The sequence below is a fragment of the Amaranthus tricolor genome, chromosome 6, assembly GCF_026212465.1.
Source record: "Amaranthus tricolor cultivar Red isolate AtriRed21 chromosome 6, ASM2621246v1, whole genome shotgun sequence".
Classification (NCBI taxonomy): Eukaryota; Viridiplantae; Streptophyta; class Magnoliopsida; order Caryophyllales; family Amaranthaceae; genus Amaranthus; species Amaranthus tricolor.
The window spans coordinates 21,915,674-21,929,184 of NC_080052.1; positions in this window are offsets into that span (position 1 = coordinate 21,915,674).

The following is a 13,511-nucleotide window of genomic DNA, read 5'->3' on the forward strand; positions in this document are numbered from 1 at the left end:
ATTAGCTAATAATCTTATGGGGATTAAAAACATTAAAAAGATCATTGTACTTTTGGTGTTGAGTTTATCTCGAATATTACCTCTTGATTTTCCGATTTTTACATGTCATTTGTAGAATTTAAACTAATTACAATTATTATATGATAAAAAAAAGAAATGTTTTTCAATTTTTGGAGTTAAATTTTAACTTCTCATTAGTCATAATGAAAAAGTTTGATTTTGGAAATCAACTTAAACTTCAGAAAAGGTCAAGTTAATACCTAAAATAATGAAAGAAACTCTATTTTAATTAATTAGAGTTAATCACTTATATTTGTTTTTGATCAATTGCATTAAATTATAGCTTAATTAATATTTATGGAAAAACTAATTAACTATTCATTATGTTTAAGTGTGTAGTTAAAAGTACTCTTATGTTTCATTTAATTTTTCATATTTTTTTATTTTAGCCTATTTAAATGAAATTCTTTTATTTAATTTTTAAATATGACCCCAACACTTTACTGTATATTTTCTATCTTATTTCTAAATACTACACTATTTTAATACACTTTACCCAATTACTTAATCTAAATAGAGACCGGAGAGGATTTTTTTAATCTATTGTGTGCTACTAGTTATTCATGGTGTACTAGTATGTTCGGTAGATCTTTCAGTACATTAATTTAGGATTTTCGTTTGATCAATTCTCAGATTCGATTTTTCAATTGAGAAATACATTTAAGTCTCTTTTAATTATTGAGTCTTTTTTAATCGTGGAGTCTTTAATACACAATTAAGAGATAATTCATTATTTGATATTTGTTTAATTTTTTGTCAAAAGTATAAGTGTCTTTTCCTACATATGATCCCATCAAGCTAAGAGAATGGAAAATATTAGATGTATGATGAGCCTTAAAGGAGTGCAATTGATAAACCACCAATTCATTATAGTCATGCTTCGATTGATGTCTTGAAAGTTGCTTTCGTATATGTGTACATATTTCTAAGATAATCTTTGCATCATGTTAATATAGTTTAGTGTATGTTCAACCTACCGTTTCTATTTGGTGTATGTTCAATTCATGAGACATTTCGGTTTGGCCTATACCTACAAAATGAGCACACCAACTTATATATCTGAAAGGTGTCTCCCGAAAAATACTTTCAATGCTTAAGTCGACAATTGAAAAACGAAAGCAAAAAAGAGAAAATAAAATGATTGACGCGGTTGATCAAAATAGCTTACCTCAATTTTGTAAAACTAATGATATTTATAATATATCAATGTAATGTAATTAATTGATGTCAGCACCTAATCGGTAAATAATTATTTACTTTAAAAAAAATTTGATTACACTTATACTATTTTTTAGCCTTAGTTAAGTGTATGTAATAATCATTTGGGTCATTAGACCCAAAACAAATTCATGGTCATATTGTAGATTGATAATATAATAATTTGATGAGAGAGGTCCAAGGATTACTCGTATTGACAATTTGGGTAAAAGTAAGGTATTCTCATTCATTCATTCATTAATCATTCTAGATTATTAATTAATTAATGTATGATTAGGCGGATATGTTTTTTCTTAACCACAATTTCCTTTAAGTAAACAAGCAAGTATTAAGCCATTAAGGAACAATTAATAAGGTTACTGCCTTATGGCCTAGCTCTGCTTTTGGTGGGAGCATTAGTTAATGGTCATTCATTAAACACCAGTTCATTTAATTGAGGAGAATCCAACTATGCTCATTCTGTTATTGTCCAGATTCAGCGTTAGAATAATCCCCATTCCCTACCTTTTAATTTCATACTTATACAGGTATTATTAATAGCTTTAACGGCTTGTTTGGTATTCGGTATAAATGGTATTAATGAGAATAAAAAGTTAACGTAATTTTGGTGGGAAAATATTTTAACAATTTTAATGGTTATGCTTGTTTTCCTTAATTCAATCATCTTATTTTCTTCACAAAATTCATTCCAATACATTACAAATTAAAAATGTGGTATTAGGCGGTATTGAAATATTATAAACAAAAATTCTTTTATGATCAAAGCTTTATTACTATGGAATGACATGGTACATTTCATGAAAAATTATACTATAAGTTTATAAGTCATTCTTATTACCATCTTTTAATATCAATAACCAAATAGATCATTAGTAGTTATTGATTGAAAAATATATGTATGCCCCAAAATATAATTTATAGTTATTTTTTTTATCCTCTTATGTGGGTGAACTTATGATTAATGTTAATTTTAACAAACTTGTGGTTACGTAGCTGGGTGTTTAGTAAAATAATTTATTGAAAATATATTTTAGTTTATTTGGGCAAATTTGATTTGCAGATCCAGTTATGAACCGTGTCCCTGACTTTACAACATATTAATTTAGATAATATTTTTAAAAGTTTCTTTAATTCTTGCTTTTTACTTTTGTTAATATCCATATATATAATTTAATGAGACTTAGTTTTTTTAACAATTCTGTAGTTGCAAATTGCTACAATATCTTAAAGAGTATTTTTATTCTATTCTCGTCAAGTTTTTAATACCTAAACTTGCATGTTTTACGCATTAATTCTTGAAAAGTAAAGTTTTTCTAATGCGGCCTCTCCATATTAATTCTAGGAAATTAGTTGTCATCAAACAGTTTGATTATATGTAATTGTTTAAGATTTTTTTTAAAAAAATTCGATATTCATTAATCTATGGTAAAAATAGGGTTTTAAACAATATTTAAATATAAAAATAAAGCTGTCTAAATTAAATTAAATTTAAACCTCTAAATCAAAACAGAAATTGATATTATAAAAGTTACCGTGGTTAGCCATGAGCTAAACACTAATATTTTTTAATGTACATAATAAAATATTATAAAATGTTCGTATGATGAAAAAATATATAATTATAAATTAAATAAAATCATACTTCATTATTTTTTTTCTTCACATAATTTAAGAATAATGTAAAATAACACATTTTCTATTTTTTTAATTGCATCCCAATTAATGTAATTTAGCACTATTCATCAATATTACTTAGTTCTCATATTGTTGTTTATTTATAGGTTAAAATTAGTTATATGGGATCTTATTTGAATTATCTCAATGTGAATTTAATTGATTTTTAATTTTATAATTTTTTGCTGCGTATAATTAGATATGTTAATGATTTAATTATTACATTGAAGTATATGAAAGTGTGCTTGGGTGCAAGTTAAGGAAATGGAAGAAGTATTGCTTAATAAGAAGTAGAAGTAGTATTTACTATTCAAAAGTGTACTCATTAAAAAAATATTTCAAATAATTAACTAGTGATCAAATCAATTGATGTATATGTAAATGAATAATTTATAATTGTATCATAGAAGTTGATATACTTCATTTATTTAGCCTCATTATTAACACAGATATTTAGAAATTAGGTATAGTATGTTAAAGTAGTGAAATATTAGAAATATGAGAAAAAATATGTAGAGTAAAAGTGGTTAAATTATACTCTTTTCAATTTTTTTAAGTTGTTCTATTTAGTTTTGGTGCACTATTGTACTAATTCAATTCTAAATATCTCTTATTGCACATAATTAAAAATTAAAAAAAATTTAATAATAATAAAATTTACATTGAAACGAATCAAACAAGATCTCATTTGACTATATTTCGACGTCTAAATTAAGAATAAAATACAAATTAAGAGTGATTCATAAATAGTGTCAAAAAACTAATTGGGACAATTTAAAAGAATTGGAGAGAATACTAAAAAAATAAGGGAAATTCCACATGGTAGCATTGTATTTTCATGAAACACCGATGGTAGCACTTTTGTAAGATTTTTCCACATGGTCACATCCAATTTATGCCTTATCTAACTGTCGTAGCATTTTCCGTAAAATTCTTGTCAATTTTCGATTAATTCACCCTTTTGACATTTCTACCCTTATTAAGTGTTGGTTGTTGTTTTTATAATTTTCTCTAAACATTTGAAAGTGTTGATGAATTAAACGGTGACTTAAACGTTAAAATAGTGAATCAAACATTTGAGAGCATAAAAATAGTTTAGGACTAAATATAAAGACAACAACCAACACTTAATAAGGGTAGAAATGTCAAAATGGCAAAATAAACGAAAGTTGAAAAGAATGTAACCGAAAATGCTACAATAGTTATATAAGGCATAAACTGAATGCTACCATGTGGAAAAATCTTACAAAAGTGCTACTATTGACGTTTTATAATAGTTCGATGCTATTATGTGGAATATCCCAATAAATAATAATGAGATGAAATTATTAAGACATAATGAAAAATGATATAGGACGAAGAGAATATTAATAAAAAAAATAATAATATCGGAATAAAAGCAAATATTAATAAAACCAAGAGTTTAGGGACAGACTAGGGGTAGCCCCTATATCTGGAAAAATGCGCGAACATTGATTGAGGTGGTTTATCATGCGCAGAGAAAGAATTTCGACGCCCATGTGAGGAGTGTAAAAAACATCATAGTAGAGGGTAAGCGAGGAAGACCCAAGAGAACTTGAGATGAGCAAATAAGAGTTGACTTGCATAAGTTAAACCTCTATGCGGACCTGACTAGGGATAGGAGCAGTTGGAGACGATATATCCATGTCCCAGACTTTTGATGTCCGCTTAGTCCCATAACATCATGCTCTTATCGTTTTCTTTCTTTTAGTTTTGTGTTTTCCTCTGTAGTAGCTCCTTTTTTTAGGCCTTTAAGTTATCTTGCATGTGTAATCACGTTTCTTTATCTTCCTCGAGCCGGGGACTCCTTTGGTTGCGCTCTCCTTTGTGGATATGAGTTGTCGCCATCTTTCCCTCCCCAGACCCTAACCTTAGTCTTCTATGCGTGGAATATACTGAGTAGAATGATCACGAAGCAAATAAATTATGACAGGTGAAAAATATTTCTCAATCTCCGGCTATTCCCACTTTTCCATTGCGGTCATCAATAATATTTTACAATTTCATGAAAAAGCTTTATACTTTTTAAATGTGAAATTATGAGGAAAAAGCGAAAGTGTCATAGTGTGAAGTGTGGAGTTTTTTATTGGTGGTAAGAAAGAAGTAATTATTGTGCTTTTTGCCTCTTAAATTTGAATTTTCATTTTTATTCTTCGCGATAAACCTATTAATCTCATTGACATACACTCACATTTTTCTTTAGTTTTTGTCATACTTTTCAAAAACATTTAACATTAAATTCAAAGAACGATACAAGCATACGTAAAAAAATTTGGACAACACGAGCCTATTCGACTCTGCCTAGTAAGGGACATATGTATGAATGAGCACAAGTCAACATATTACCCATATTTTATTGGGGAGGTTTTAAACATATTTAACATGTTTGACCGCATAAATCTCCAAAAAATTGGAGGCCTCAATATTAAATTATCTAGTAGATGTCATGTTTTTAAAGATACAAAATATATTAGAAAAAGGAAAAATTGATATTATTAATTCAACCTTTCATCCATTTACTGTGAATAATCCCACATTTTGATTATATTCTAATAATTTAACATTTGTCAAACATTTACCAACAACATACCAAATTACTATTAATAGGTAATAATAGGGTATACTGTCAGAAAACTAAAATAAAAGTTGAATTATTCATAACCTAATAAGGGCAAATGTTAGATTATTAGAAAATAATTTAAAGGTGGGATTATTCATAGCGGACGAGCAAAAGGTTGAATTATTAAAGTCAATTTTTTCTTTGAAAAATATTATAATTTTTGAAATTACACAGAACCTTCAAAAGAATTGTTTCCCCTGATATTTCGTTATATCATTCTTTTTATTTTATATGCATTAGCATTTTATTCAATTTTGCTTAAAAGTTTTTGAGTTTAATAACTACCATAAGCTCTATTCTAAATTTTTACTCTAATTTTGTCCCACAATATAATAAAATTTTTGATTGAAGCCTAACTAAATTTCTACCATTATTATAATTTTCTATAACATAATTTATAATTACTCATACTTTACTACTTAAGTCTTTAACCATGTTCACTTGTTGAGGTAATGAGGTAATCGTTCACAAAATTGTATAATATTTAGAAAGTAAAATTAATTAATTTAAAATTTATGTATAATTAATTAATTTAATAAATACATGTTCTAATTATTTGCTTTTTTCATTAAAACTCTCAATCTTATATTAAATCCTAATTAAAATGTGTATCGAAAATTTATTATTTAAACTCTAAAGCTTCAAAATCAACTCTAATAAAAATTGTAAAGTTTTAAAATCCAAGTAAAATTAAGAGTTAAATTACCGAAATTGAACATAAACGTAAATTATTATCCGTTGGGTCTTGATGCATGTTTATGTCTCTGTTTGGTGTTTATTTATACGTATGAAATGTTTCTATTATTTTTTTCAATTTTTACTATATAATGTAAATTTTTTTTACATATTTTTAATTTATACATTACAAATTTTCAAGGGTCATAGAATGCGAGAAACATAATTCGTTAGTAAGGATCAATATAGATAAATCTAAATTAAATAAACGTTAAATTATACAAATATTAATTATACTATCTGTTATATAATAAATTTTAAATTTTATTATCAAGTTATGTGTAAGAATATATTATATTATTTTTATTTTTTTATGTTATTTTCTAATTTATACTTTTAGATATATTATTATTATTATTATTATAACTAAACATGTCATGTGATGAAAATTAGAATTGAGGTTTATGAATTATATATCATGTTTATATAACTCAATATTCAAAACATTTAAAACATACTTATTATTTTGCAATATGTGGACTTAATTACTCAAACTTTCAAACTTGACTATATTATAATATTTCAATTTGTGAGCAAATTACATATTTTTGACTTGAATTTTTTTAAAAACATTGACCTAAATATTTGACAACGTACTTAAGTAATGTGTGCAACCTAATCTTACCACAAAAACATTTTCTTGGTAAGCTTATTGGATTTGCAAATTACTTCTATCTTACAACGTTTTAGGTAATTAAATAAGTACATGTAATTAGTGCGGCATCCACAAAATACTAAATTAGCCAATTATAAGTAAATACAAACACCAATCATGACCTTAAAGAAGATATTTTTATTATTAAAGCCGAGACAGATAGAGTTAGATAATAATCGAATTTCAAATCTTTTATAAAAAAATAATACTTATTCTTTAACTGATACAAAACCTTATTATTTGTAACATACATTATTACATACACTTTACTAATTTTGCCTTAATTGGAACTAATTTTATATTGCAAGTTTTGTAGGGGAGCCTTCCCAAAAAATGCATGTTCCTTAACTTAGTTTTATTAAAAATCTCATACTTATTTTGTATATGTTGTGAGTGACAAAGCAACCTTATTAAGCTTTTTAAAAGGGAAAGATATGAAAAGTGAAGAAAGGACAAATAATTGTACACATTTCACTCATTTCTAATGTAAACAAGTAAAACGATGAAGGTAAGGTAAACATAATGCTATGGCTATGATTTATAGACGTTTGTGGATGTCATTAGACCTGGGAAAACGGTCGGTCGGTCGGGTTTTGGGTCGGATCAATTTCGGTCGGGTCATTTTCGGGTCGGGTCAGTTTCGGATCGGGTCAGTTTCAGGTCGGATCACTCCGGGTTTCGGGTCGGTTCGGATTGATCCAACGAGTTACCATAAAACATCAGAATATCCAATCGATTAATTCAACATAAAAAAAAAATCATTAAAATGTCTAAAATGCATCATACTACAAAAAAAAATATCGAAATGAATCAATTTAAATGTATAAATAAGAACATGTTAAATAGCAAATTGTTCAAACACTTCATCTTCATTTTGATTTTCTTCTTCGCTTTCATCTTCTTTTTCATCTTCATCTTCTTCATCTTCATCTTCATCTTTATCTTCTAAATCTTTGTTAGCTTCTTCATTACACATTGGTGAAAGATCAACCTCTAATCCATTTTCAAGTGGATCTATCAACATAAAACAAATTCACAAAATAAACTATAGTTTTAGTTTAACGAATTGAAGATCATATTATTTGCATTCAAAACTCAAATAATTGATAAATTTCCCTTCTTTTACTTTATAACCAAATAGCCAACTACGACTAGTAATTAAAGCCTCAGCAGTATCTGGTTGAAGAGAAGCTCTATACTTAGTAAGCACTCTACCTCCTAAGCTAAAAGCTGACTCGGATGCAACAGTAGTAATTGGAATGGCTAATAAATCCCTTGCCATACGCGCAACCTGTGCATGTCGAGTTTCATTTGTTTTCCACCATTGCAATACATCTAGTTCAAGATGATGATCAAGCCTAGACTCCTCAAGATAAATATCTAATTGTGACAAATTTGCACTAGTCCCTCCAGCAAAAGATGAAAATCCCTATTAAAGTACTAGTAATTAGAAGGTTAAAATAATAACAATACAATTATAAAAAACTTCAAAAAAAAAAAATACTTACAGGAAGATCATCATCCACGACATGACTACTAGCTTCACGGTCATAGGGAGTATCATTCCTTACATACTCCGCAAATAAATCATAGAGTTTGTCTTTGACTTGGTTGGCTTTCCAGGACCCATTTTGAGGATCCAAGTGTTCAAAACAATATTTGATCAATTGAAATTTATAACGAGGATCCATCATGGCAGCAAAAGAAAGAACAACGCTATAATTTTCCCAATATTTATCAAATTTATTTTTCATATTCTTTGCCATATCTTTTAAAAACTCATTTTCACAATCAGCATATTGTATCAACAAACATTCGATTCTCCACACACTTTTAAAGTACAAGTTGGCAGTTGGATAATTTCTCCCCGAAAACTGTTTTGTTATATCATCAAAAGGTTTTAAAAGTGCAACAATTTTTTTAACCTTTGACCAATCATCATGTGTAGGAATATTAGGAAGGTCTTTGTCAATTCTTTTCAGGTTTTCATAACAAGGACAATAAATCAATGCCCTTTCAAGCATCCTATAGGTAGAATTCCATCTTATAGGACAATCCAACCACAACTTTTTAGAAATACTAACACCAATACCAATTACACACTCCCTTAACTTTGCTTTTCGTACTTCAGAACCATTTATATACTTAACCAAGGTCTTTATTGTTTTTATTTCATCTCCAATGACCTTCAAACCATCTTGAACAATTAAGTTCAAAATATGAGCACCACAACGAACATGAAAATAATCACCATAAGCAAGCAATGGATTATACACACTTAGACTATGAGCAAGCAATTTTTGCATATTATCATTGTACTTAGCATTGTCTAATGTGATTGAGAATACCTTTTGTTGAAGCTTCCATTCTTTTATAATTGCAATTAACCTCTCATGTATCATGTTGGCATTATAAGGAGGGGGGACATGACAAAAGGCAATAATCTTATTGTGTAACTTCCAATCATCATCAATATAATGTGCAGTTAATGAAAGATAACCCTCATCCACAATCGAATGCCACATATCAGTAGTTAAGCAAAATTTTGAAGACACCCCAATGCTCATTTGTTTCTTCAACTTAAGTTTTTCATTTTTATGGACTTCTAAGCAATACTTCTTAGCGGTTTTTCGACAAATAAATTTACAATCTTCATTTAAGAAGCTATGTATAGCTTGATTTTCAGCATCTTCAGCAAATGTAAAGGAATAACCATGTCTTATAATTGCCCTAGCCACTAATTGCTTATATATGGAAGGGTCAAAATGTTTTAGATCACCCTTATCTTTCTTACCCTTTTTTTGTTTGTTAATTTCAAAAGTAGCTCGTGCAAAGCAAGACTCACTATGACGCTTAAAATTTGTGGTTCCATTAGTAGAATGAGCAAGAATAGGACCTTGTTTGCAATATTTACAAAGAGCTCTTGGAATATTGTCCTCAAACATGTGACCATCAAAACAATCATAATCCTTCCAAACAGGAGAAGTCCATTTTCTTTTTTTACATTCGGACAGTGGCGCATTCATGTTGTTTGTAGCTGCTTGCTCTTCTACTCATAAAGACAAAGAAACAAGTTTGTATCAAGCTGATTACTCAATGACCGACTTAGCAAAATTAAACATTAGACTAATTTATAAAAAAACATTCAGTTAAACTAATTTATAAAAAAAAAAACAAATTTATTCATAACTTACCCACACTTGGACATGAATTCGCACTACATGAAGAAGAGATTGAAAATCCCGGTGAAATAATTGGAGTTGAAGATGGAGTTGAGGATGAAGATGGTGAGAGTTGAGTATATCCTTGAATTATTGGAAGATTTGGCATTGAAAATGGAGATTTTGGAGGTCTTCGTTTTTGTTTTGACATGCTTATCAACAAACAAACAAATCACTATAGTACTGAAATCTGAAATCTTGTGAGCTCCAAAAGTACTGAAAATCTGAAAATCTGTTATCCATGTGCTATAGTAACCCAAGAACAAACTATCCAAGAACAAAAACAAATCAGAACAAACTATCAGAACAAATCAGAACAAAATCTGAAATCTTGGAGGTCTTCGTTTTTGTTCGTTTTTGGAGATTTTGTGAGCTCCAAAAGTAACCCAAGAACAAACTATCCAGTTATCCATCACTATAGTACTGAAACGTGAGAATGAAAACAAAAACAAACTATCCAGTTATCCATCACTATAGAACAAACTATAGTACCAAACTTAATTAAACGTCCTCGGAGATTCAAATCAGAATGAAGACAAAAACAAATCAGAATCAACAACAAATCGAGCGTGAGAATGAAGACAAATCAGAATCAACAAATCAGAATCAACAAGAATCAACAACAAAAACAAAGAATCAACAAAGAATCAAAGGAAAGGGACTAAGGGAATGAAGACAAAGGAGATTCAAATCAGCAAGTAACTTACATTCGACAATGGCGGCAGCAAAATCGAGCGTGAGAACTTGAGGAAGATGAATGGCGGCAGCAAAATCGAGTGTGAGAACTTGAGGAAGATGAATGGAGGCAGCAAAATCGAGCGAGAGAACTTGAGGAAGAGGAGGAATGGCGGCAGCAGCAGCAGCACTTAAGTTTTTTTAACTTAGGTTTTTTTAACTTAGGAATGGCGGAAGAGGAGGAAATTCAAGAACTTAGGTTTTTTTAACAAGCACCAACCCGTCGGGTCAGACCCGACCCGGACCCGACCGACCCATTTTTTTACGGGTTCTTCGGGTTCGGTCATTTTTCGGGTTCGGGTCATAATTTCCGGGTTTCAACCCAATTTTTTCGGGCGGGTTTCGGATCAATTTTCGGGTCGGATCAATTTTTCCCAGGTCTAGATGTCATGGTGCTATAATAACTTTATACTCCCTCCGAACCAATTTAAATGTCTTATTTTCTTGTGCACGGTTATTAAGGATGGTGTGGGGTTCATTAAAAATGGTAAGTTGTAAAGGTTAAGTAGTGAAGAGTAAGTAGCGAAGGGTAGTTGGGTAAGTAAGGTATATGAGGGTATATTCGTAATTACTTGTGTGAACTAAGGATATTTAGGTAAAAAAAGATTGACAAAAATAGAAATGAGACAACTAAAAAGACTTTGCCAAATAAGAAAATGGGACAACTAAATTAATTCGGAGGGAGTATGATTTTGTCACAATGCTTTTATAAAATTGTGAACTTTCACTTATTATTTCTCAATCTCAAAATGAGACTACTAAATTGATAAATATTGTATTGAATTGATTTAAACATAAAAAGTGAATCATAAAAAAGAATAGAACATAAATAATTAAGAAGAACAAAACCTTAATGCATGTGTTAATTTTACATATTGTAATTTAAAATTATGAGATCAAGTATACATACAAATGTTTACGAAATATATGCCTTTAACAACATCAATACTAACATTGTATTGTTTTTAACATAAGTTTTGGATAAAATCACTTTACTCAACGATGAATTTATTTTTCATATTTTTCGATTAAATTATAGTTTTTTCATGAGAAAAGAAAGCCACATAAAATACACTCTTGCAATTTACTTTTGCAGTTATTTTTTCAGTTTGTGCCTCAAATATTTTTAATTGTATACTACTAAGGTTGTTATAAAAGTAGTAGAAAGGTAGTCGTTTAATGGTTTATGAACTTTTATATTCCCTGGCTTTGTTATTAGATTCAACTTAATCCTTTTGTGATCCGTTTATTTTATTTGTGGAAGAATTATTATTGTCAATAAAAAAAATTGAAAAGAAAAATATATTACAGTTAAATTTTTTTTTTTATATATTAAACTTTGCCTCAATTAATAAATGAAAATCAAAGTAAAAAGAAGATAATTTATTTAATTTCATAAACTCTAAAAACATTTAAATTAGTAAAATGCATACGAAATCCCGGAAATTATGATTTCACTCACCAAAAAAGTTCATTGATTAACCTATCTTGACCGTATGATTGAGCAATTAACAAATGCACTATTGAAGAGCAATTTAGGGGAGACAACAATATACAAATAGCTACTTCTAAGGGAGTGAAGTAAAATAAAAGAATAAAAAAGAAGATAAGACTACCTCAAATAAAAGCATATTATACTTTATATACTCTTTTTATTATTCAGATCAGATCAGAAAGTTTCAGATCAGACCAGACCAGATCAGACCAGGCCAGACCAGATCAGATCAGATCAAACCATACCATTATTATTATTATTATTATTATTATTATTATTTATTATTATTATTATTATTATTATTATTATTATTAATCATTATAACTATGTAGTATGTAATATTAATAATAAGACATAATAATAATAAATAATAATAATAATAATAATAATAATAATAATAATAATAATAATAATAATAATAATAATAATAATAATAATAATAATAATAATGATAATGATAATAATAATAATAAAAATAATAATAATAATAATAATAATTATTATTATTATTATTATTATTATTATTATTATTATTAATATTATAATAATAATAATAATAATAATAATAATAATAATAATAGTAAAAATAAATAATAATAATCATTATAACTATTCAGATCAGATCAGAAAGTTTCAGATCAGACCAGACCGGATCAGATCAGATCAGACCAGACCAGATCAGATCAAACCAGATCAGATCAGATCAGAAAGATTCAGATCAGATCAGACTGAATCAGACCAGATCAGATCAGATCAGATCAGACCTTAGTAAATTCAGATCAGATCCAATCAGATCAGACGAAGAGAACATGTCCTAAGTATATATAATAAGGTAAAATTGTACTGATTATGTTTAAACTTATAAATTAAAATTAAAATATAAATAAAAATTAATTGATAAGTAGTGTAAAAAATAAATAAGAATTTGTTAGTAAAGTAGAGAGAGTATAATACAAATAACGATTTTGCCAAAATGATTCTAAAATTTACTAAGTATTTTCTAAGTTGACTATATTGAAAATATTAAAAAATTTCTTATAATTGTTTTTAATCATACATCTACTCTAGTGAGAATTT